The 22716-nt window shown below is 39.5% G+C and overlaps 1 long non-coding RNA gene across 1 annotated transcript; it reads left to right on the plus strand.

Moving 5' to 3' along the window:
- Positions 1–3122: 3122 nt before the first annotated feature.
- LOC308086049 lies at positions 3123–6485 on the plus strand. Its single transcript, XR_013933221.1, has 3 exons — positions 3123–3196; positions 5120–5248; positions 6301–6485. It is a non-coding gene; the product is annotated as an uncharacterized lncRNA (long non-coding RNA).
- The last annotated feature ends 16231 nt before the right edge of the window (positions 6486–22716 follow it).

Genomic DNA, 22716 nt, shown 5'->3' on the forward strand with positions numbered 1-22716 from the left:
GGTCGCACTTTCAGAGTACATTTCTTAATGTTTTAGATAAAATAGCTCCAATTAAGAAGGTCAGAATAAAACAAAGAACACAGCCATGGATAAATAAAGCCATTTTAGATACTATCTACTTAAGAGATAAAGTATTGAAGGTTTTTAAGAGAACCAAGGTAACAGATCTATATAGTAAATATAAAAATCTTAGAAATAAAGTACAAAAAATGGTAGATGAAGCCAAGAGACATTTTTTTAAGAATAAAATTGAAGAACATAAAAGTGACTCTAAAAAGCTTTGGGCAACCCTGAAGTCATTAGGGACCACAGGAAAGCCCAAAACTAAAAATGATAAGATAGGTCTTATGGTAAATGGGTCCTTAACCTTCGATAAGGCTAGTGTTGCAGAGAACTTTAATGAGTTTTTCACCACTATTGCAAATGACTTAGTCCAGAAACTTCCTGTCAGTACTGGTGAATATGGTGAATCTCAAGTCAATAATTATTATGAGGCCAAAGGGATTGGGAAAGAGCAGTTCTCTTTTTCACAAATATCAGAGGAATCAATTTTAAAGATACTTAGAGGACTAAATATTGATAAAGCCACAGGCCTAGACACCATCCCTGCAAAATATTTGCAGGATGCAGCAGAGGTGATAGCTCCATATGTAACACACATCATAAATCTCTCAATCTCCCAAGCAAAGGTGCCACACGATTTTAAAAAGGCTAGAGTAAATGCCCTATATAAAAAAGGCAGGAGGGATGAAGTAAGTAATTACAGGCCAGTATCTATTTTAAGCACTCTTAGTAAAATATTTGAAAGGGTTATTCATGAGCAAATTTTAAGTTATGTTAACCAGCTTCATATTTTTTATGATTTACAGTCGGGATTTAGACAGTCGCACTCTACTGAGTCCTGTCTATTATACCTGACCGACATGATTAAAAAGGAAGTTGACGGAGGCAGGTACTGTGGAATGGCCATGCTTGACCTCCAGAAGGCCTTCGACACAGTGAATCACCAGATTTTATTATATAAATTAAAGGCCATAGGTTTTAAAAGGGAGGCTCTGTCATTGATACAGTCTTATCTGTCAGATAGATTTCAAATGGTCGAAACAGGGGGTTTGCTCTCCGAGCCAAAGAAACTCACCTGCGGAGTTCCTCAAGGAAGCATAATAGGTCCTTTATTATTTTTGTTGTACATTAACGACATGGATGCAGCCTGCTCATGTCCTTTATTTTTGTATGCTGATGATTCCGCATTACTGGTGACAGGAGAGTGCCTAGAATCAGTCAGTCTCTCGCTTGAAAACGAGTTAAAAAAAGTAAACAGATGGTTAAGTGATAACAAGCTATCCCTACACTTAGGTAAATCGGAATGTATCGTCTTTGCTTCAAAGCACAAGTTAAGGGAAGTGTCCAACTTTTCGGTCGGATGTAACGGAATACAACTACAGGAGAAAACTTCAGTTACCTATCTGGGCTGTATATTAGAACAGAGTATGACTGGTGAGTCGATGGCTCTCTCGGTCATTGGCAAGATCCAGGCAAGGACAAAGTTCCTAGCCAGGATAGCCAAATTCCTAGATAAATCCACCATGAGGACATTGGCCTCAGCATTAGTCCAATGCCATTTTGATTACACCTGCCTAACATGGTATAGTGGCATTTCTAAAAAAACTAAAGACAAACTACAGACGGCCCAAAATAAATTAATGAGGGTAGTCCTTTATCTCTCCCCAAGAAGCCACATTGGCCATAACCATTTTAAAGAATTAAATTGGCTCCCCGTAGAAGACAGAATAAAACAACTGAGACTTATAATGGTCTATAACATTTTAAAAAACCAAGGTCCAAATTATTTTAAAGGTTATTTTCAGAACGTTAGTGACTACCATAATATGAATACAAGGGCTAGTGTAGCAGATCTTAAACCACCAAAATTAAAAAACAAGGTAGGTAAAAGCTCATTCCAATACACAGGGGCAGAGGAGTGGAACAAAATCCCACACGAAATAAAATTTGCACAGTCACTAAATAGTTTTAAAAGGATTTTGAAAATTTGGCTGATGGGCAAGTTAAATTAGAGTCAGGGGCCGCTGCTGGTCTGCATTGGTCTTGTTGTATGACTGGTATTGGATGCGATAAATGTAATGTTATATTTATTTATTTATTTATTGGTCTATTGTGCTTTGTTTTTTATGAATGTCTATGTTGTTGAGTGCTGTGGTTGCAATGAATTTAATTTAGTTAAGGTAAAATGGCAAGTGTGTTGATAGAAACCATGATGTAATCTTTTATGTGGGACCTCAACGGAAATAAGTCCTTGGACTTTTTGTGATATCCCGATATATACTGTACTGTGCACCTCGGTGAATTTGTACCATAAATTATCAAATAAAATCAAATAAAATCAAATCACAGAGGTCCAGGTTGAAGACCACCATACCAGACTGGGTGCCACAGAGGTCCAGGTTGAAGACCACCATACCAGACTTGGTGCCACAGAGGTCCAAAGTGAAGGTAATTTGAACCTGATGATGTTCAGTGGATGCAGACAGGAAAGAGCAGAGTTGAAAAATGACTTAAAGGAGCACTTCACCCATTTTCAACCTTTCTTCAATAGGTCCTCACTAAGGCTCATGATAAAATGGTACAATTGTTGTCTCACAGTCTGTGTCTCAGAGGGCTGTGGACAGTTCAGAAACCCACCTACCAATGACATCATCATTAGACAGGCTTTACATTTTTTCCAAACAAGATTTCAACATATTTGTATTTACGCGAGAACAATGGCTTCCATTATAGCATGCTAATTTTCCAGGAATAGAAAGCCTGTGGTTTCTATTAGCTTGGATTCCCCATCGATGATGTCACTGGTAGTCAGGTTTCTGAACTGTCCACAGCCCTCCTTTGAGACACAGATGGGGTTGAACAAAATTGTACTGTACCATATTATAATGAAGATAGGTTGAAAATGGGTGAAGTGGTCCTTTAAGGGTTAATAACTTCAGTTGAACTCAGAGAATAGATACTGTGTTGATAATGTCATTTACTGTATTGGTCCATATAATCCACAAATGAAACTACATGAGTATTTATGAGTGACTTAATGCTAATATTGTGTTGATTTCAGACCATGTTGTTCGGCTGTCCAACGTAGATAAGAAGCTGACTGCTACTGACGACCAAGTGCAGGAACTGAGGAGTAAGTATATTTACATAACATTATGTTCTAAAATGCATATTTGAAACTAGTAATCTAAGACTTTAAAATCAGTGTCCATAGTTAAACTAACAGAACCCTAGCATCCCAGTTCTCTGGCAAACATTTAGGTAAAATTGCAGATCTACAAGCTCACAACATGCCGCAATGTGACGTGTTGTGAGCTTGTAGATCTGCTGTTTTTGTTAGAAAGATTTTGTGTCGAGGGAAATACTAGCAAATCTAGTATACTATAATAACTAAGTATAAAGTGGTTAAACAATTAATTGTGGGATCACTATAGGCGATCACATTAATGTTATTCCCTGCACTATGTATTACAAATTTACCATTTGATCTTTTGAAAAAAATACTACTTTTAGAGATATTTTTAATTGCTAAAAAAAAAACATTCATTTGAATGGGGAAATGCGATTTAGCTACAGTGGAGCCTGGCAACTGCTTATTAGACCTACGCAACACCATATTAGACCATAGCAACCACCTATTATACCCAAGCAACCGCCTATTAGGCCCTAGCAACAAACTTTTTACCCTAGCAACCACCTGTTTTTCCATAACAACCACCTATTAGACCCTAGCAACTTTCTATTAGACCCTAGCAAACGGCTGTCAGACCCTAGCTACCACAGTTTTACCCTAGCAACCACCTATTAGACCCTAGTAACCGCCTATTAGACCCTAGCAACCACCTCTTAGACCCTAGCAACTGCCTCTTAGACCCTAGCAACCACTATTTTACCCCCCAAAAAACGACATTTTACACTATTCAACAGTGACAACACTATCAAAACCTTTAGAACCGTAGACCTTTAAAACCTTTATAACTTTAAATTCCTTTAAATCCTTTAAATCCTTTAAATCATTTAAAACCTTAAACCTTTAACATTACCAATACTTAAACACCTTTAACACTTAAAAAACTATCAATACTCAATACTATCAACATTCTTAGCGATACCGCACTGTTTCTTCAGGAACAGTACTGTCTAGTTAATAAAGTTATTATAATGTGTAAATGTTAGATGGTGTCATGATCACAATATGTTACATTCAGCTGGTCTGAACCAAAGTAGTGACTTTACCTTATTCCAATATAAAAATATCACTGATTACAGTCTGACCAATGAGGTGATTGATACCACCTGACCTTTTATTGAAAGTTAAATCCATGTTTACAAGTAGGTTAAAGTATTACAATGATCTTTATACTGGTTCTCCTATCATGACAGTTGAGATATAACAACTACTTCAGAGAAAGAAAGTGATCAGATCCCTCTTTCAGCTTCCTGTTTTATTTAAAAATAAGATTATATTTAAAATGTTTTAGCCTCCTGTATCTATCTCAGAATGTCTGTCCTACTCTTACTGAACTTAATCAACTAAGATCCTACTGTAGAATGTAGACATTGTCTTAATAGAATAATACATTATTTTATATTATTATAAACAATGTGATAATGTTCCTGTGTTGACAGACAAACCAAAGGCCTTTTCTGTTGGTTTGAGTGATTCTGGAACAGTTGACCATTTAGTTCTGAAACCACTCTGGTCTTATTATTCATTATTATTATTATTATTACATATATTATTCATTATTATTATTATTATTACATATATTATTCATTATTATTATTATTATTACATATATTATTCATTATTATTTAAAAAAAAACATTTAAAATAGTGAAAATATCAGATCTACAAAGAGCTTGTAGATCTGATATTTTCACTATTTATTTTGACACTCTTGTATGATGAAGTAAGGCATTAAGTCTAAATATGGAGATACGAGGTTTCTGCCCGACAACAACTTTATAATCATATACATAATTAGATAATTAATAGTATAATATGTGCTTTTATAACAATATAAATAATGTGATAATGCTCCTGTGTTGACAGATCCAACAAAGGTGGCCTTCTCTGCTGGGTTGGGTAATAGTGGATACGTTGGACCATTTAGTTCTACAACCACTCTGGTTTATAAGAAGGTCTTCACTAACATCGGCGACGCCTACGATACATCTACAGGTAGGTGGTGATTATGTTAATTATGTTAATGAGCTTTACTTGACGTCATTACGTTAATTATGTTAATGAGTTCTACATTAAGTGAGTAAGTAAATTATGTTAATTATACCTTTACATTAAGTGATGACACTAAAGGGACATTTTGGACCACGGTTTTCTTACCTTTTCTATGATGATATTATATCTTAGGATGAATGGTACAGTAGAAAAATGTCATAACTCCATCCCGGTTCCGGAAAAAAAAACGGAGGTCTGGCTAGACGAGATTGAAATCTCGAGATCTCAATCTCACCAAAAAAAACAACAAAAAAAAGCATTAAAAAAATGTATCTAGTGCAAGGCCTATTGGCGCCTGTTTTAAGCTGTGGTGGACCCGTGACGGAGTTATGACATTTTTCTACTGTACTATTCATCCTAACATATCATAACATAGAAAAGGTAAGAAATCCGTGGTCCAAAATTCCCCTTTAATTGTGTCAATGAGCTTTACCATAAGTGAATAAGTTCAACAGCATGTGAAGGGTTAACTCTGCTGCGTCATTACAGGCTAAAATGTTCAAACACTCTTCTAGAATATATGTGAGCTTGTAGATCGACTATTTTAGAAACGTTTTTGAAAATCTTTCCTTTGGAAAAAATAGAGTTTAAGTATTTAACAGTGTTTAACCCTTAAAGACCGGGAACGCATCTGTGTCATTTTAAGGGTTCTTTGCGCGGCACCGAGTGATCTGACATTTTAGAAAAAAAATATTGTGTAAATATGTGCAAATATTTGAATATATATATATTAGAATCGGCCAAATCGCACAAATTTTCATGATGTTAAAAGAATAGCAGATTAACAAGCTTGTAGATCTGCTATTTTTTGAATAGCCAAAGAAATCTAAAATGACATATGATTCCCCGGATTGAATGGGTTAAAAAGCACCAACATGACCTTTGTGCCGTGTGTGTGTGTGTGTGTGTGTGTGTGTGTGTGTGTGTGTGTGTGTGTGTGTGTGTGTGTGTGTGTGTGTGTGTGTGTGTGTGTGTGTGTGTGTGTGTGTTTCTAGGTTATTTTCGATCTCCAGTGAAAGGAGTTTATTACTTCAGATTCACTGCAGCTACCTATGGATCATCAGAGACTGTGCATATCAGGATGTATAAAAATAATGAGCATCTCATTTATAACCATGGATACAATAATCATGAAGGTTTTGAATACATGTCTAATGGAGTGATAGTAGAGATGGAGCAGGGAGACACAGTAGACATGAGGTTACCTGATGGTTCCATCAGGCTCAATGATAACTGGGGCAATCACAACACATTCAGTGGTTTTCTGCTCTATTCTATGTAACACTGTTACTGACACGCTGGAAACTCACTGAGTACATTTACTCAAATACTCTACTTAAGTACAATTTAGAGATTTAGAGATTTTTTTTTATTTTAATCATCATCATCATCATCATTTTAACCACAATGTTTTACTTACTATTCAGAAATAGCTGATCTACAAGCTCACAGTGATGTGTTGTGAGCTTGTAGATCTGCTATTTACAAATAAATAATGAATAATGAGGAATAATTTGTTTAAATATAAAATCACAAATCTTCTCTTATGGGGGTCTCTGGATCTAAATCTATTCAGATGGGGGTCTGCAGCCAAATACATTTTACTCCATTACAATTATTCAACTGCTTTAGTTATTAGTATCTTTGTAGATTGACATTATTAATACAAAACACACATTAAGCCCTATTTTTGACGTTGGCCCTTCCAAAATAGCAGATCTACAAGCTCACAGCGTGTCACAATGCAACTCGTTATGATTTTGTAGATCTGCTATTTTTTAAAAGATTTTGACAATTTTGTCAAATTATATAAGTCAATTATAATACTTTTGCAGGTATTTTATTGTAATAGAGTATTTCTACATTGTGTTTATACTTGTAAGTCATTGTGGATAAGAGTGTAAATGTCTAAATTGTAACTTGTACTTGTAAATGGTATTTGTACTTTTACTCCAGTAAAAATGTGAGTAGGCTACTTCTTCCACCACTGGTCCTGGTAGCATTACATTAAAGAGCTTCCATAATGCTCACATTCATGTTGTCAATAAAGACACATTCTAAAGCACTGTTGTGTCTATTGTATGTTTTTATTATTATTATTATTATTATTATTATTATTATTATTATTATTATTAGTAATAATACAAATAATAATAATTATATAACTTGCAGGCCTAAACCTTAGTCACTTGACTGAACCTTTGTTTTCTCTTTTCCAATAGAGGCCATACTTCATACTCACTCAGGTAGCAGAGTGTACGCCTGGGAGAACAGTGCAACTCTCTGGTTTATTGCCTCTGAGGAGCTTCCCTGGGGAAAGTTTGGGGTTAAATAACCTTTCTCAGCCGCTGGGTTTCGATCACATTGTTTGGGCTTTTTAGCACCTGCTCCTCCCTCCTGCTAAATTTAAGCTCAAAATGCGTCACATCGCTTGTAGATCGATTTTGGATATTTTAGATGAAAGAAAAATCTAACATTTATACAATTCGACTCTCTCTGTCTCTCTCTCTCTCTCTCTCTCTCTCTCTCTCTCTCTCTCTCTCTCTCTCTCTCTCTCTCTCTCTCTCTCTGTGTAATAGCCTGCAGCCCATCTCTCTCTTAACCTTCACTCAGCTGGGAAAGGCTATGTGATGAGCACACAACCTCTGTTTCTGATTCCCAGAAACCACTCATACAGCTTGACACACTGGACACCTGGGAGCTGTCCAGTACAACCGCAGCCCGTCTGCTGCTGGACACAGAGAGCACATCCACTGAGGATCTACTGGAGTGTTGAGCCTTTCACTCAAGGACATATCGCCAATGATCATAGAGGGAGATGGGCTCTCTCTTACTCTGTGGATCTGACACCAGTGGGCTTCAGGACACACAAGGCTGCATTTTTACCTTTCAGCTTGGTCCAAATCGACCAACAGCAGTCTCCAATGTGTGCCTAAAACATGTGCTTGTTGTTTGTGTATTGTACAATTGAATGTTATTCTCATTATTTTTTGTTTTCCCTGTTTGTGGCCTCATATGTGCATCTGGATTCATTGTTTTATGCTTAATAAATAAATAGTTTACCTCTATGGCAGGGTCCAACTTTTCTGAATGTCATGCAACGTGTTGGGAGGAGGGGGGGTTCTCAGCTTGTGTCAATGTAAGAAGGGGGCTTCCAAGGGAAAAAAAGGTTGCTAGTCACTTGGTTTAACCCAACTATATATCTCTTTTTATCGCTCCCACTTTCCTCACTATCTCCCTTGTCCCAATCACTGTATTTCTCCTCAGAGTCTGTCACTCTACAGCCCTCAGTGCTAATTGGCTGAAGTCCATTACCTCTATAACCAGCAAGAGTTTGTGCTTAATGGGCCATAAAATGTTCTGCAGCCAGAGACTCTTGGTAAACTATAAGTCCGGAAGATAACAAACTCATCCTCTGTCTGCAATAAAAAATTGCAGACAGAAAAAAAAATAGAGTGCAAGTCAGTAGTCTGTCTGTGGTCAGAAGTCTGTAGTCTCCATTATTTCTGTCTATAGGGTGTAATGCAAAACCACTATCAGTATTTGCACTATTGTGTGTGTGTGTGTGTGTGTGTGTGTGTGTGTGTGTGTGTGTGTGTGTGTGTGTGTGTGTGTGTGTGTGCGCGTGCATGCGTAAAAGGTTTTTCCATTGTCATCCATAGTTAAATTTAGACATATTGTTTTATTAGCTGTTAAAATAATATTTTGCAGATAATAATACCGATTGGTTGACAATTATACATTACTCTTCCCCCATTTTCTCAGGTGCAGGCGTCCTCAGACACTTTCAAATCAGTTCTATTCACTTACTGTACCAGCAAAAAGGCTGTAAAATTCTCATTCTCAACAGCCAGATTGTGTTTGTAAAGCAATTTCATGTTTGCTATTATTAAACGTAAGCATTTTGCATTTGGATTTGTTATCTTGTTATCCATTGCAGGTGCCTACTTTGCAAGCTGTCGACTGTGAATCCCACTGCTCATATAATACAGCTAAATGGGATTGGTTTCTTTTGAGAGATTATCCGGCAAAGTTTTATTAGCAGGCAGGGGGGCAATACAATAATAAAATAACTTCTAAAACGTCTGAACCATTTATTTAGGCTAATATTTCCAGTTTGTAGTGTTAAATAACGGAAGGACAAGACGTAATTCACACTCATACTGGAGACGTGCAGAGCTGCTTTTATGTGCGGATCCCATCAGCCAAGTCTCATACATCATTTATGGGTATGTTTTAGGATAAACACGTTTTTCTGCCAAGGATTTTCTGCTTGCAATCATCTGAAAACTTTTTTAAAGGTCTGCATACAAAAATAAAAAATTAAACATGGCTCCAAATCTGCCTACGTACCACGTGTATTTCACTATAACTCATCTCACTCTTGTGTGCTTTTGTGTGTGTGTGTGCGTGCGTGTGCAGATCTATGTGTAAGTAAAAAAGTTTTTTGGGGTGGGGTGAAATAGCAATATCAATTATTGTAAATGACTGCCACCTTTATGTATTTCAATCTTTTCTTAACAACATATTTGCAGTGCCCGTTCTGGGCTGTATGGCCACTGTTGTAATGCGTGCTCGTGCAGAGTTGGCCGGTTCTGGAGAATAGCTTACAAACGCACACGCACGCGCACGCGCACGCACAGTGTCGCATTCAACCATGCCCACATATTACCCACCTTAACTCTCCAAAACTCTCCATGAATAAATGCTTAGGTGAGTGATTAAAACAGCTCCTTATGAAGCTGAGAGGAGAGACAGACATAGAGATTTACAAAGGTTTGATTTCCATTTCGGTTTGCCTCTGAAATATTCAGAGGCTGTGACTGCATGACAGAGGAGAAGCCTGGAGAGCAGACTATTATTTCACGCAGGACATCCACCGTGGCACAGCAAAGATGGATAGAAGAAGATGTAATAATCTATATTGAGACCGAAATATATGGGATATTTATGCTCTTGCGCCTTGTGTGATTTTATTTATTCTTTTGTGAGCTGGCTTATGACATTTTATGAAATTCCACTTCTAAACTCAAATTTCATCAACTAGCCTCCATTGGCTATCCACCATTCAACAAGAAGATAAAGAAAAAGGGCATTTATTTGTTTGCAAAAAAAATAAAAAATAAGGCATGAAAGATTTGCTAACTAATGAAGAAAATAAATAATGATTAAATTATAGGCATCAACACATCTTCTGGGGAATCCAGATTTTGGAGTTGGGAATTAATGCATAGGTCAGTGGAATGTCTTCACAGCTATATTGCGTGTGCACTTTGCGTGCATGTGTGTGTGTTGTGACCTGTCAGCTTAAAAAGAGTTTAAATGGAATTTGTGATTGAGAACTGACGCTCCAGTCAACTGTGATATTACACAAAATACTCAAACAGTCTCTTTGTATGAACCTTAATGAGATGAATCCTGAAAAGCAGAAGCTGAACTGTGTGTGTGCGTGTGTGTGGTTGCGCGCACGCGCGTGCGTGTTGTGCGAGCACGTGTGCATGCGTACATGAAGTTGTGAGCCTCCCCTTCTAGCAGAGTCTCAATGCAGACTTGAATTCAAGGCTCCATGGGGTGAGTAATCGATAGGAAAAAATCATTTTGGGGGTGAACTATCCATTTAACCCATTTAGACCGGGAACCCCTATTCGTTGTTATGCCTTTCAATCCGGGAACCCCTTTTTTTTTGCTGTTGCTATGTATATAGAAACATACTTTTTGAGGAGATTCTGAATACTTAGGTCAGGATTTAAAAGGCGTATTTAGAATCGGCCTCAGGTCTGGCCTTTTCATGTGGGAATGGACTGACACACCTAATAATACATTTTCAATGAGAGGTGAGTATGTAGTCAGGTATGCACGAGCAATCTGACACTCTGACAGCCAAAGCGACAAGCGGGTGCACTCCCATGAAACTGTCGCACTCGTGCCGGAGGGGCGAGATCCCAAACCTCAACTCATGCACATGTCCGCCCGCCGCCACAGTTAAAATGTGTTGATTCGCATGAGGAGTGCAGTGTGAGTGCAGATCCAAGCGGGGAGTGACACCACTCGCTTCCCCTGTCAAAAGCCCTTTCGTGTGAAATTACTGTGTAATGACCGTCAATTCACTCACTTTCACCTCACTTTCAAGCTCCTGTCCTCTCTCCTCCTTTATCCTCTTCTCATTAAAAAAGAACAATGAAAAAAAATAAAGGTTCTCTCTCTCCCTCTTAATTGTCTCTGTCAGGCCGTGAGGCCGGAATGGCCGGGGGCAGGGATTATATTTGCCCCTGTTCGTCTGGCCGGGGGGAGGGATTATGTTAGCCCCTGTTCTTCTGGCCGGGGGCAGGGATTATGTTTGCCCCTGTTCGTCCGTCCGTGTGTGTCTTTCTGACTGTGAGCAGATAATTCCGGGCACTGCTGGACCGATCAGCGTGAAACGTTGCATGCACCTCCCAGTAGGCCATGGGAGAACTTCTCTCCCAATTTTTTTTCAAATTGACCTCATGATGGAGCAAAAAGAGGCTGCGTTACATTTTTTATATATTTATTATATGAATTGCTCATAAAACAAAAGCATCTTCCTGAAAAGAGATGGCGGTGCAATGATTTGATGTCTTGCATTACAGATGAGTTGAACTGGCTTTTGAAGATTTCAAGATTTATATATATTGACAATAACTTAACTACATTTAATCACACAAGTAATGATAACAACATTTCTAGGACACAAGTTTTCAGATGCCTACAAGTATGGAGCTTTGCCAAGAAACATTTTCCATCCTACCCTAACTCTCCCAGCTGATCCAATACACTACATTCAAGAAATCAACCTGTACGAGAAGCTCATTATCAATGACATACTGATGTGTTGTGAATTGATGTATTCAACAGATGAAGACCCTTACTTTGGCTAAAAACATAATAGCTAAAAAGCAATAAAGCTGCCTCCCTTTAAACAATGGATCAGAGAAGTATGAGTATGAGTGTGGTCTCTTTGTGCCAGGGCGTTGGGTGCCAGGGCGTTGGGCGTCAGGTTGTTGATAAGTGACCACAAAGCAATTGTGCATGTCCTTAACGTAATGTCTTACAGTAATGGCATGCATGTATGCATTTTAACTGCAATGTATGATGAACCGTCTTAAGTGCTCAATTAACGTTATTAGAAAATGGGTGAAATTATCTTATAACGGTAATCACAGTAGTTTGTTCATTACTTAATTTGTTAGCTTTAGGTTTAGGTGGTTAGAACATAAATGGGTGAGATGATAGGAGGGATCTGATCGGGAAGTGTGTTTCAACTTAACTCATTCACTGCCAGAATAAATAAATCATTAAATCATCACCACTTTCAAGTGGTCACAGAATATTTATCTCCAGTATGACCAATCCCCAGATGGTTGCTAATCACAGAGGGTTTCACTGTGCTTCCACAAAGAAAAAAGAGGTCACTGCGACCCCTCCTTAACTTGCTATGGGCCATTGAAAATAGCAAAACATTTGAGGCATTTTTGTTTCAAAAATGTGTTTTGCTAAATTAGACCTGCTGGTGGAGCTATAACGGGCCATTGTGAAACGGGGCATTTATTCCTCAGCCTAGTGGGAATGTGTGTGCAAAATTTCACGGAAACTGCACGCTGCATTCATGATTTGAGGCATTTTGTTCAAAACGGACCAATTGTTCTGCCCTGGCAATTGCGTTCTTAGCAAGGCTTAGACAGACAGATAACAAAATGAAGTTCCATTCCATATTTTCCTCAGAATATGATCTTTACTGTGAGGTTCTTCATAATTTTGTAAAACTGAAAACATAGACAGAAAAAATGCATTTTACCAAACAGCATAAGGCATGACATTTTTTACACTTTAACATTGTAACAATGAAATATAGCTTTAGTTACAAGTTGCTTTTTAACCATTTGAAGTGTTTTAACCATTGGTGTGTTTTTAACCTTTTACAGTAGTCTAGGCAAGTATGAAATACATTTTTACAGCTCACCAGGCATGTAAAATTGATATAAGCCCAATACTGATCTACAACAACATCTTATTTGTATGTATTCAGGAACGAGACAATTCACCATCAATTATCATTGCAAGAATATAAGCATGTATAATATTGAACTATAGAAGCTTAACTTGGTGATGAGGCAACATGGAAAACAAGAATTCTCTTAAGTCAAGTTAACTCAATATCAACAAATATCATCCACTAAATAATCCACATTTGTCCTTATTGGCACTGTTGACACTCTGATACTCACAGATAATTCTACTCCAAGGTTTAGACGTGGAAAGGCAACTGGAATTGTACACACTGCTTGTATTCATGTAGCTTAGAAAGTTATGGAGGATAAACAGGAAGTGGAACGTATACAAACGTCTCTAGTGCAGTACCAAACTCTGTCAATAGATGGCAGTCACTAATCCCTCACTGTAGTTAGAACTCAATGTAAAGAGCATGTATTCAATAAAGCTTGTCATAAGAATGCACTCAGAAAGATTACAATACAAGAACACCAGAATAATTCAAAACATAAGAATATACACATTTTGGCTTTTTCCTTTTTTTGAAGACAGAACACCAATCCTGCAGAATTTGGAAGCCAATGTTAGCCAATTAGGATGTAAAATGAAATATCGGACAGATCCGTCAGGATCACATGACATGAGATACTGTGTACCGATTTGCGTGATTTTTGGACAGAATTTGAAGGAGTGATATCCAAAAATGTGTTTCACAAAAGTCGGCCTCCTGGTGGCGTAATAAAAAGCAGATGTGAAAAATGCAGGGCAGATGTTTTTCCTTGGCCTCTAGGGAATGTGCGTGCAAAGTTTCACGCAGATCGGTGCAGTAGTAGTTAAAAATGCCAATCGGCCTGTTATAGCGCCACCATGAGGCTGATTTGAACATTTCCAAGTAGCATTTAGTCCTTGGCCTGGTGGGAATGTGCGTGCAAAATGTCACAGAAATCGCAAGCTGTAAAAGATCCACAGTAGCCTACACCACTGCGGATGTTTTTAAAAATTAAAACAAGGATATTGTGCAGTGACAGTTACCAACAGTGCTTAAAGCTTGTTAATTTTCAGCATTATTTTATTGATAGGCCGAGTACAATCCCACTTGTTACAGCCAAACTTAATTTGCGAGCATGTACTTGTAAGGAAGTTGCGTGGAACAATCAGTTAGACTGGCATCGATTGATAGGACAGCTCCGACCGGTTAAGTGCATGCTTAGGTACTGCGTAGCTTGTCTTGAGAGAGGCGCTTACGTGCGCGGTCGGGAAACACCTGTAACTTAAGGCAGCCTTCTTACCGGAGCCTTCATAAGGACCGCACGTAACTCCCTACGCAGGAAATCTCTTCGGGAAACGCGGCCAATGTCACTCACCACTGTCATGATCACTGATGTAGTACTGTATACATATCCATAACAGCAAGCCCTCCGTCTTACATCACTATCACAACTTTTCATAAGACATATCCAGCACTTGACTCGTCGTCGGCAGAGTTCAGAACTGAACTAAATCACTCCCTCGCCAAACTTGTATTCCTCCCTTCTTCTTTTTGTTTTGTTTTAAATCCTCCGTTAAGTTTCTCTCTCACTATAGCAGCTAAACACGTGTAGTGGGCGGCTATTTGTACCTGTAATATTAAAGGGATAGTTCACCCCAAAAAATGCCATGGAGACTTGAATTCATGGATATGTTTTTGTCTCATTCCTAAGCCAATAATTTGATTACAAGAAGACCAGTAGGCAGCAGTTCCGGTAGGAGACACAAAGGAGACTCTTTGCGTCTCCTACCGGAACCAATGCCGGTCATCAAATTAGTGGCTTAGGAATGCGACAAAAATAAAAAAAAATCCATTAATTCAAGTCTCCATGGGGTGACCAATCGATACAAAAAATATCATTTTGGGGGTTAACTATCCCTTTAAGATACTACAAACGTATGCACGCTGAGATTTCATGCTTTTTAAAATCTGTAATGGGTCTAGATGTCATTAATTAATTTCCTGCATTATTTTACCCACAGTTTATCCAATATTAATTAATAATTATTATATTTAATTGACCCAAATCCACCCAAACTGCGGTTATCCACGGCAACCGCGCATATATATATATATCGTTTATATCTACAGAAAGTCAAAGGTCGGATAGGGCTGAAACTTTGCCCAAATATGGAGACACCATAGTATTGACATCATGCATGACTGACGTTATAGACTATATTTAATATGCCACATCCGGTCTCTCCAACTGCCTCAGATGCTCAAACTCATATCAGGAACACAGGTTCTGTCTCTATACAGAATGTTGCTCAGAGAGAGCAGCAAGCTTCCCTCATACACATACAGGACCTATGCGTTGAAGAGTGTGCGCGATGCATTTCGAGCCAACAGGACAGTGGAGGATCATCAAACTGTCCAAAGACTGATGGAGGAGGGATACAAGGCATTGTCCCTCCTTCAGAGACAGGTCTCCATAGGGAAGATGTTCTCCACTCAGAGAGAGATCCAGTTTTTAGATTGACCACTTATACAGTATAACCACCTATATACTTAACTGAACGGAGTATCCCAGGGGCCTACACTTGGCCAGTTCCCTTTTTCCCTCTACACCAAATCCCAAAAATCTATTTCTAAATATACAGCTATAATCTCAGAAACCACTGGACCGATCAGCTCCACATTTCTTGTGCACGCTGCCAGTAGGCAGTCAAAATCTCAAACAATTATGTGGTGTGCCTTGTTGTCATCACTATACATACTCATGTCATAGCCAAATCAACCCGGTGCATTCTAGTGTGCTACTATATCATGTCAAGTATTTAATTCCGGACTGGTGATCAGTGTGAGTCAGTTTATTTACAGATGTCTTCCAATATCAGCTCTTTTTTGTCACATTTGTCAGTCTGTTCATTGTGATCGTTGGCCAAGTGCATTGACCTCAACTGCTCTTAAAAGTTCAAAAACTTGTGGTTGCATTTTATGTACTCTGGGTTCTTGTTACTGTGTGGTGTCAAGGATCAGTGCTAGTTTTGAGATACTGTTCTCCAGGGTTATCTTCTTCCTGTCTCTTCTCAGCTTGGTCTGCCAGTTCCAGCTTCTCCACCATCACTTCATAGGCCCTTCTTGCCTCTGACGACAACTCGATCATCTTGTGATAATAGTCCTGTGCACCGTCATAGTTGAAGATGCCCACTAGACTAACGGGCACAGTCTTGTTGACACAGTGGCCCAGGGTCTTTCTGGACAGAGCAAAGACGAATGGCACACCCTGTTCCCGACATGTGTCAATTATGGTATGGAGGGTCTCATCAAGACCGCCTTTGGACTGAATGCGTTCACAATTGGGCGAGATGATGACACACTTGACCTTCCTGAGTTTGAGGTGTCTGAGGACCTCTCTGAGGCCCATCACCAGCCTTCTCTTCCTACGGGCCTTCATGGGGTCTTTATGGTAGAGCCGGTCCCGGAAGCGACTCAGCTCCTTCAGCAGGGCTGTCACGCACTCATCCACAGCTTTGCTCAGCACCTGGATGCAGTAATCTCTGAACTTCCTGCTGTGGATTTGGGGTTTATTTGGGAGGATGGGCAGAGCCTGGGCGGTTTTCTGCACTCCACTATCCTCTTCGTCTCCCTCTACATCTGTATCATTGGCTTCACATCGCCCCTCTACTGCATTATTGTCGGCAGGCTTGGATTCCTCTTTTCCAAGAAGCAGTCCTCTTTCCTCCACCAATCGGTTCTGCTTCCTCTCCTCCCTCTCTTTCAGAATGAGCCTTTTAAGGGGGGTGGGTTTCTTGGCTTTGGGTACCTCTCTCTGCTTGCCCTTCTTCTTCACCATGGTTGAGTCCAGTGGAATGTGAGCAATCTTCTGCTTATGACAAACATTAGGCAGGGCTCTACCAAGTGAGAGAGTCAGTGGCTTGGCTTCCTGCTCAGTTTCACGAGACTGCTGTTTCTTCTCTAGGATGGCCAACATGTTGCCAATGTCCAACTGGACAGGAAACTTGCTCTTCTTCTCACTGACCTCATTTTGCTGTGCTTGTGCTCTGGCTTTTTTATTATTTACCCTCTTCTTTGAAGCACCTTCTACCTGCATTGCTTTCTTCTGGGCGGTGCTGCTGCTGACGGACCTGTCTTTAGAGGCAGACACTTTCGGAGGCTGAGAGGTAACATTAGCCCACAAGGTAACTGGCAGGTCAGCCCTAGTGGGCTGACCTGCTGGGACAGCAGATGAACCAGGCTTAGCGTCACTGGCACTTTGATGGGGCTCATGCTTTTCTTGCGGTCCAGTTCTGTTGAGCAGTGTCTTGCTCATGGATACTTGCTTTTGAATTTGAGGCCTTGGCGACTGAGCTCTTGGCACCCAGCACACTTTATGTTGATCGGGCTGTAGTGGACTGCCAGGAGTAGTTATCTTCAAGTCACGAAAATCATCCAAAACCATCTTCACCTCAATTGACACTGATTCCATCTGTGCTGATTGGGGTTGACCTCTTTTCAACACATCCAGTGATTTCTTGACATGCATTATTTGCTGAGAGGAAGGGTCACTGTTGTATTTTGGGATCTTCGACTGTGCATCTCGTAAGGAACTCTCTTTGGACGGGTAAGCACAGGCATCTACCATCCCTCTAACACAACGGCTGTTATTATAGCCATGTTTCCTTGGGTGATCTCCTCTTCTTCCCAGTCGCATGCCATCAGTGGCTGATGACCTTTGCCTTGGGTTAGCAACTGCATGATTCCCTTTTGAACACTGCTCAGAGACATTTGGTAATCTCCGACGGGGTGATGAAGCTGTGGACAGCTCCCCAGGAGGATCCATTACATCTGACCTGTGGAATTTGGGGACAAAGGGCTGTGCAGCAGGTAACAGGTTAATCTCCTTGCCCATCTGCGGGTTTGTATCATCATCACACAGTACTAACAAGTGTGTGCATTGTTAAATAGCTAAATAGCTGCAGCTTCCATCTACACAGTTCATCATGGTATGCCCAAATATGTAGATAACTGACTTTTACATTACTGACATCATAATAGTAGCCTACTGACATCACACAGTACACATATTTTCTGCAAATGGGTCTCCATGATTTGCACCCAGATGAGCCTCTTTCATTTATAACTTCCAACCAGCTTACCTCAGTAAAGAGATAGAAAGTCTTGGGGGGAATCAAAAACCTTGCAAAAACAACAATTGACAACGACTTCGATGTCATATTTATAATGTCAAATTGATCAGTCTTACCCAAATATGGAGGGATGATGGGACGGGCACCATTTATTTGGTATGGACAGCAGGCATGTCTTGCTGCCCGGCCCAGTGGCCTCATTGATGATGCCTCATTGATGATGGTGTGTGCTGCAGATGTGAGCTCTGTGGAGAAGAGGAGGGCCATTACTCTCAACCATCACCTTCAAGACAGCCCAGAAGGACGTTTCATTTCCCAACAAACCTTGTGTTGAATAGAGCAATGGAGTTCACCTAACAGGAGGAAACTGTGCGCAGGGGAATCAATTTGTGGAGTCGAGTGGGACAACTGAAGTCGCGTTTTGGAAACAAAACACCAGGAAAAGATCTTGTCTTTCTTTTTTGCCAGCACTCAAGGCCACAAAGCTTCTGTGTCCCATATGCAAAGCTAAGGTCACAGGTACCTGCTATGTACTCCGGCCTGAGATGGGGTCCACTGGGGGTAAGGAAGTGAGGGTTCAATGCTGTAAAATTGTGATCGTCAGTGGCCAGCAGGTTATTGCTCTGGATGCTGGGAGCTTCATGGAACGTCAGCAGCCAGCCGGCTAAAAACAGACTACTTTATACACTAAACTTTATAACAATAACAATATCTTTGGTTTGCACACACACACACACACACACACACACACACACACACACACACACACACACACACACACACACACACACACACACACACACATACAGATCCACATACTTACATTTCATGGAAATATATTTTCTTTCACACAGCTCCATTCCATCTGTCTCCTAACTTGTAGTGAACATCTAACCACCTAAAGTCTGTGCTCATTAGCAAAACATTAGGCTACATATTCTCAAAGAGATGCATACACAAAGATGAAGGCACATACTATTGAACACACATTGAACACACCACCCACATTATGCAAGTACACACATCAAACAATACGCATTCACTCAGGCACATGACCTTCACTTAGTTGCATGTGGCTGCTGCTTACTAACTAAACTCATAGACATGCAAGGAATATTTCACCCCATATACAAAACCTGCCTGATTAACTTCCATTGTCTCTAATCTCTTCCCTCCCTCTCCCTCTTCAAACATGAAAGAATTATCACTTAATGAGTTTCCAGACATGAAACAAACAATAAAAAAAATAAGAGTTTCTCCTTGATATCAAGTCTCTGTAGTATAGTTTGTTCAGCAACAGGGACTCTTTACACTAGTACTAATTACTGTGTATGCTCAGAAAACAAGGATGTACTTTGTCATGAGAATCTCTGACTAACCAAAAACAAGTATTTGCTTTGCTATTGCTTTCAAGCCTTGTAGAACGAGCAGATTAATTATGTGGAGAAACACGCCTGGGTGGGAACCAATAGTGTTAACTTTCGCCACTTCCATCTTCAATAAAATCCACATCGTTACTGTCGGGCATAAGCCTCCTACTCCATATTTTCAACTTGTTTTTTGTTTTCTTAAATGAATGCCATAGCCTAGGCTACATCATCATACAAGAGTGTCACGGAAAATAGGTTGCCGATCTGCAAGCTTACAAGGTGTCACAATGTGACGCGTTTTATAAACAAGACCAGGAGACCTGGTTCTGCCAGATCCCTAGTGGTTGAAATCTGAATGGCTGGGTAGGAAAAGAGGGACAGACCGACCGACCGACCGACCGACAGACCGACCGACAAAGCCTCCTGTAGGCCGACCCCCTGGGTCTGGAAATTAGGAACCAATGAAAAGTATTAACAAGACGTCGGTGTCCAGCAGGGACCAGCTAACTCCATTTTTTTTCTCCATAAATCAACGCTATTGAACCCCCTTTACATCTGTGTAAAAGGAAAGAAAAACTAAAAACAATGAAAAGTATTAAAAAGCGCCTCTGACGAAACCTCCCAAATCCATTGGATCCTCAAACTGTCCGTCAAAACCAAGCAACTCCCCCTCTCACTGCGTGAAGCAGCTACAGAGAAGCTCTGCTCTGTCTGCTGCGCTACGGAAGACAAACAAACTTTAACGAGGCAGGTTCTCCCCCGTCTAAGGTAAGCTCAATGTTTATAAATAATTCTGTTAAAAGTAACTGACGCACTGACCCTAATGAAAACATTATATCATATTTATAAAATCTATAGTACTGTTTTCTGAGGAGAGCAATGTAACAACAAATGAGTTCACAGCATTTCTCTCTGTTCTAGCTAGTTCTACTGAAACTCCAACTCTGTGAGCCCCTCTTTGAAGAAATTATTGTAATATTTAAAGTCCTGCTCATTATTGTAGTCCTATATAAGCAGTGTCATGAAGTATCAGGGCATTAATTAATAAGTCATGCAAATGTTGACCATTATTGAAATAGTAATATAGCTGTTAGCTGATAACAATAACTTATCAGACTGTTATTGCCTATCATTCAATATGGTGTTCATCAGCAGCTTGTATTATTTATTTGTTTTACAGTATGTCCCTGCTGGAGGAAATGTGTGGCTGTGCAATATTCAGGTGGACACGACTGCAGTCACACCCCTGTACACAGACAGGCAGAAGATCAAGCTGATGAAATACAAACATCTCCAAGAGCTCAAGGAGACCATGCCAAAAGACTTTCACAGCTTTTATGACAATCTAAAGCACTAAGAAACACCCACCACATACACGCAACACACAACACACAACAGTGTGATAATAAAGTTGATGGATAGGTAAATGCAACTGTGGTTGTTATTGTTAGTGCAGTAGGCTACAGATTTGATAGGCTACATATTCTATTTTTCATGAATGTATTTTTTATTTATATGCCATTTATTTATTGTTGGTGTGCCATGATTGCTTTTGTTAAATACATGATTGAGTATATACTTAGGCCTAGTATATGAGTATATGAGGATGGCGCTCACCATAAATAGCTGATCTCCAAGCTCACAATGCGTTGTGATGTGTTGTGAGCTTTGGGATCCATTGCCAGCTGTTCTTATCAATGATTGACAAAACCTCCTAACTCCACTTGAGCTGGATTTGGGTAAAGTGGTGATAATATAATGACACATGCAAGTATCTGATAATATATAAAGTCACAATACCAAGTTTGATGAGGCAGTATTGCTTTGTTTTAAAAAAATATAAGGTTTTCTTCATTTTCTGAAAAATTATATTTTGGATTTAGCTGGTTCCTGCCGGACAGCAGAGAAGAGCTTGTTACTTAAAGGTAGGGTAAGTGATTTGCAATTATTCAAATCATTGCAAAATCGGTCTATGTTCTGATAGTGCTCGTTACTATAGAGTGTCCTGTCCATATAAGGAGTCTCCAATGTCTCTCCAGCTCTTTATTAAACAGAAAATGCATTTTCAGTGCTCTCTCCTGATTGGCTTAAAATGTGTCACCTACCTGACAATGTACTATATTCTGTTTACTAAAGAGCTGGAGAGACCCCTGTGACCAAACAAACGCTCTGTAGCAATGATTACTATCAGAATATAGTACTTTAACCTTTTAACAAAAAACAAAACAAAAATCACTTCCGCTACAATGTTATTGTGTCGGAGCAAAGAAGAGAGACTCGTCTTTCCACGAGACATTGTTTGTTTACATCCGCGTTGAAAACAATTCTGTGTATCGTCAAAAAGACTCAAAATTAGGTAAAACCGATGGCAGTGGCGGATGAATTAATTAATGAACACTTGGCAATGAATGTGTTAATAACTTGGATCCATCGGAATACAGGTTCTTTTTTACATTTCCTGAAAAGTAGCAGTTTTGGACATGGTTTCTAAACGACAGCGATGATATGCAGTCTTTGCCGTGGTGAACATCTTTGATGGAGCTTTATGAGTCAAGTCTCTGTATAGTCAAATATGTCTGCTGATTACCCAAAACCTCACCTCCTTTTACATCCTCTTTTTTGGTCCTAAAAAAGTATTTAATGATCAAAAATCATGCACACTGCTCTTGCTGAGCAGCTTCAGTTTTTTATTCAAATTGACAGACGTTTCGGTCCCTCTGGACCTTCATCAAGAGTGTCTTATAATACGTACTTGTAAAGTGAAATGTGAATGAGAATGTAACAGTGTATGTGAAAATAATCCCGCATGTATCCCCCCACGGGTATGGACTATATTGATAATTGTTGTCAGGGAGTGTTTAGCTGTAGTGAAAAATAAATACTAATGTTTTCATTATTTGACCATGTTAATGT

This window comes from Gymnoscopelus braueri (assembly GCF_963280865.1).
Source record: "Gymnoscopelus braueri genome assembly, chromosome: 5".
Classification (NCBI taxonomy): domain Eukaryota; kingdom Metazoa; phylum Chordata; class Actinopteri; order Myctophiformes; family Myctophidae; genus Gymnoscopelus; species Gymnoscopelus braueri.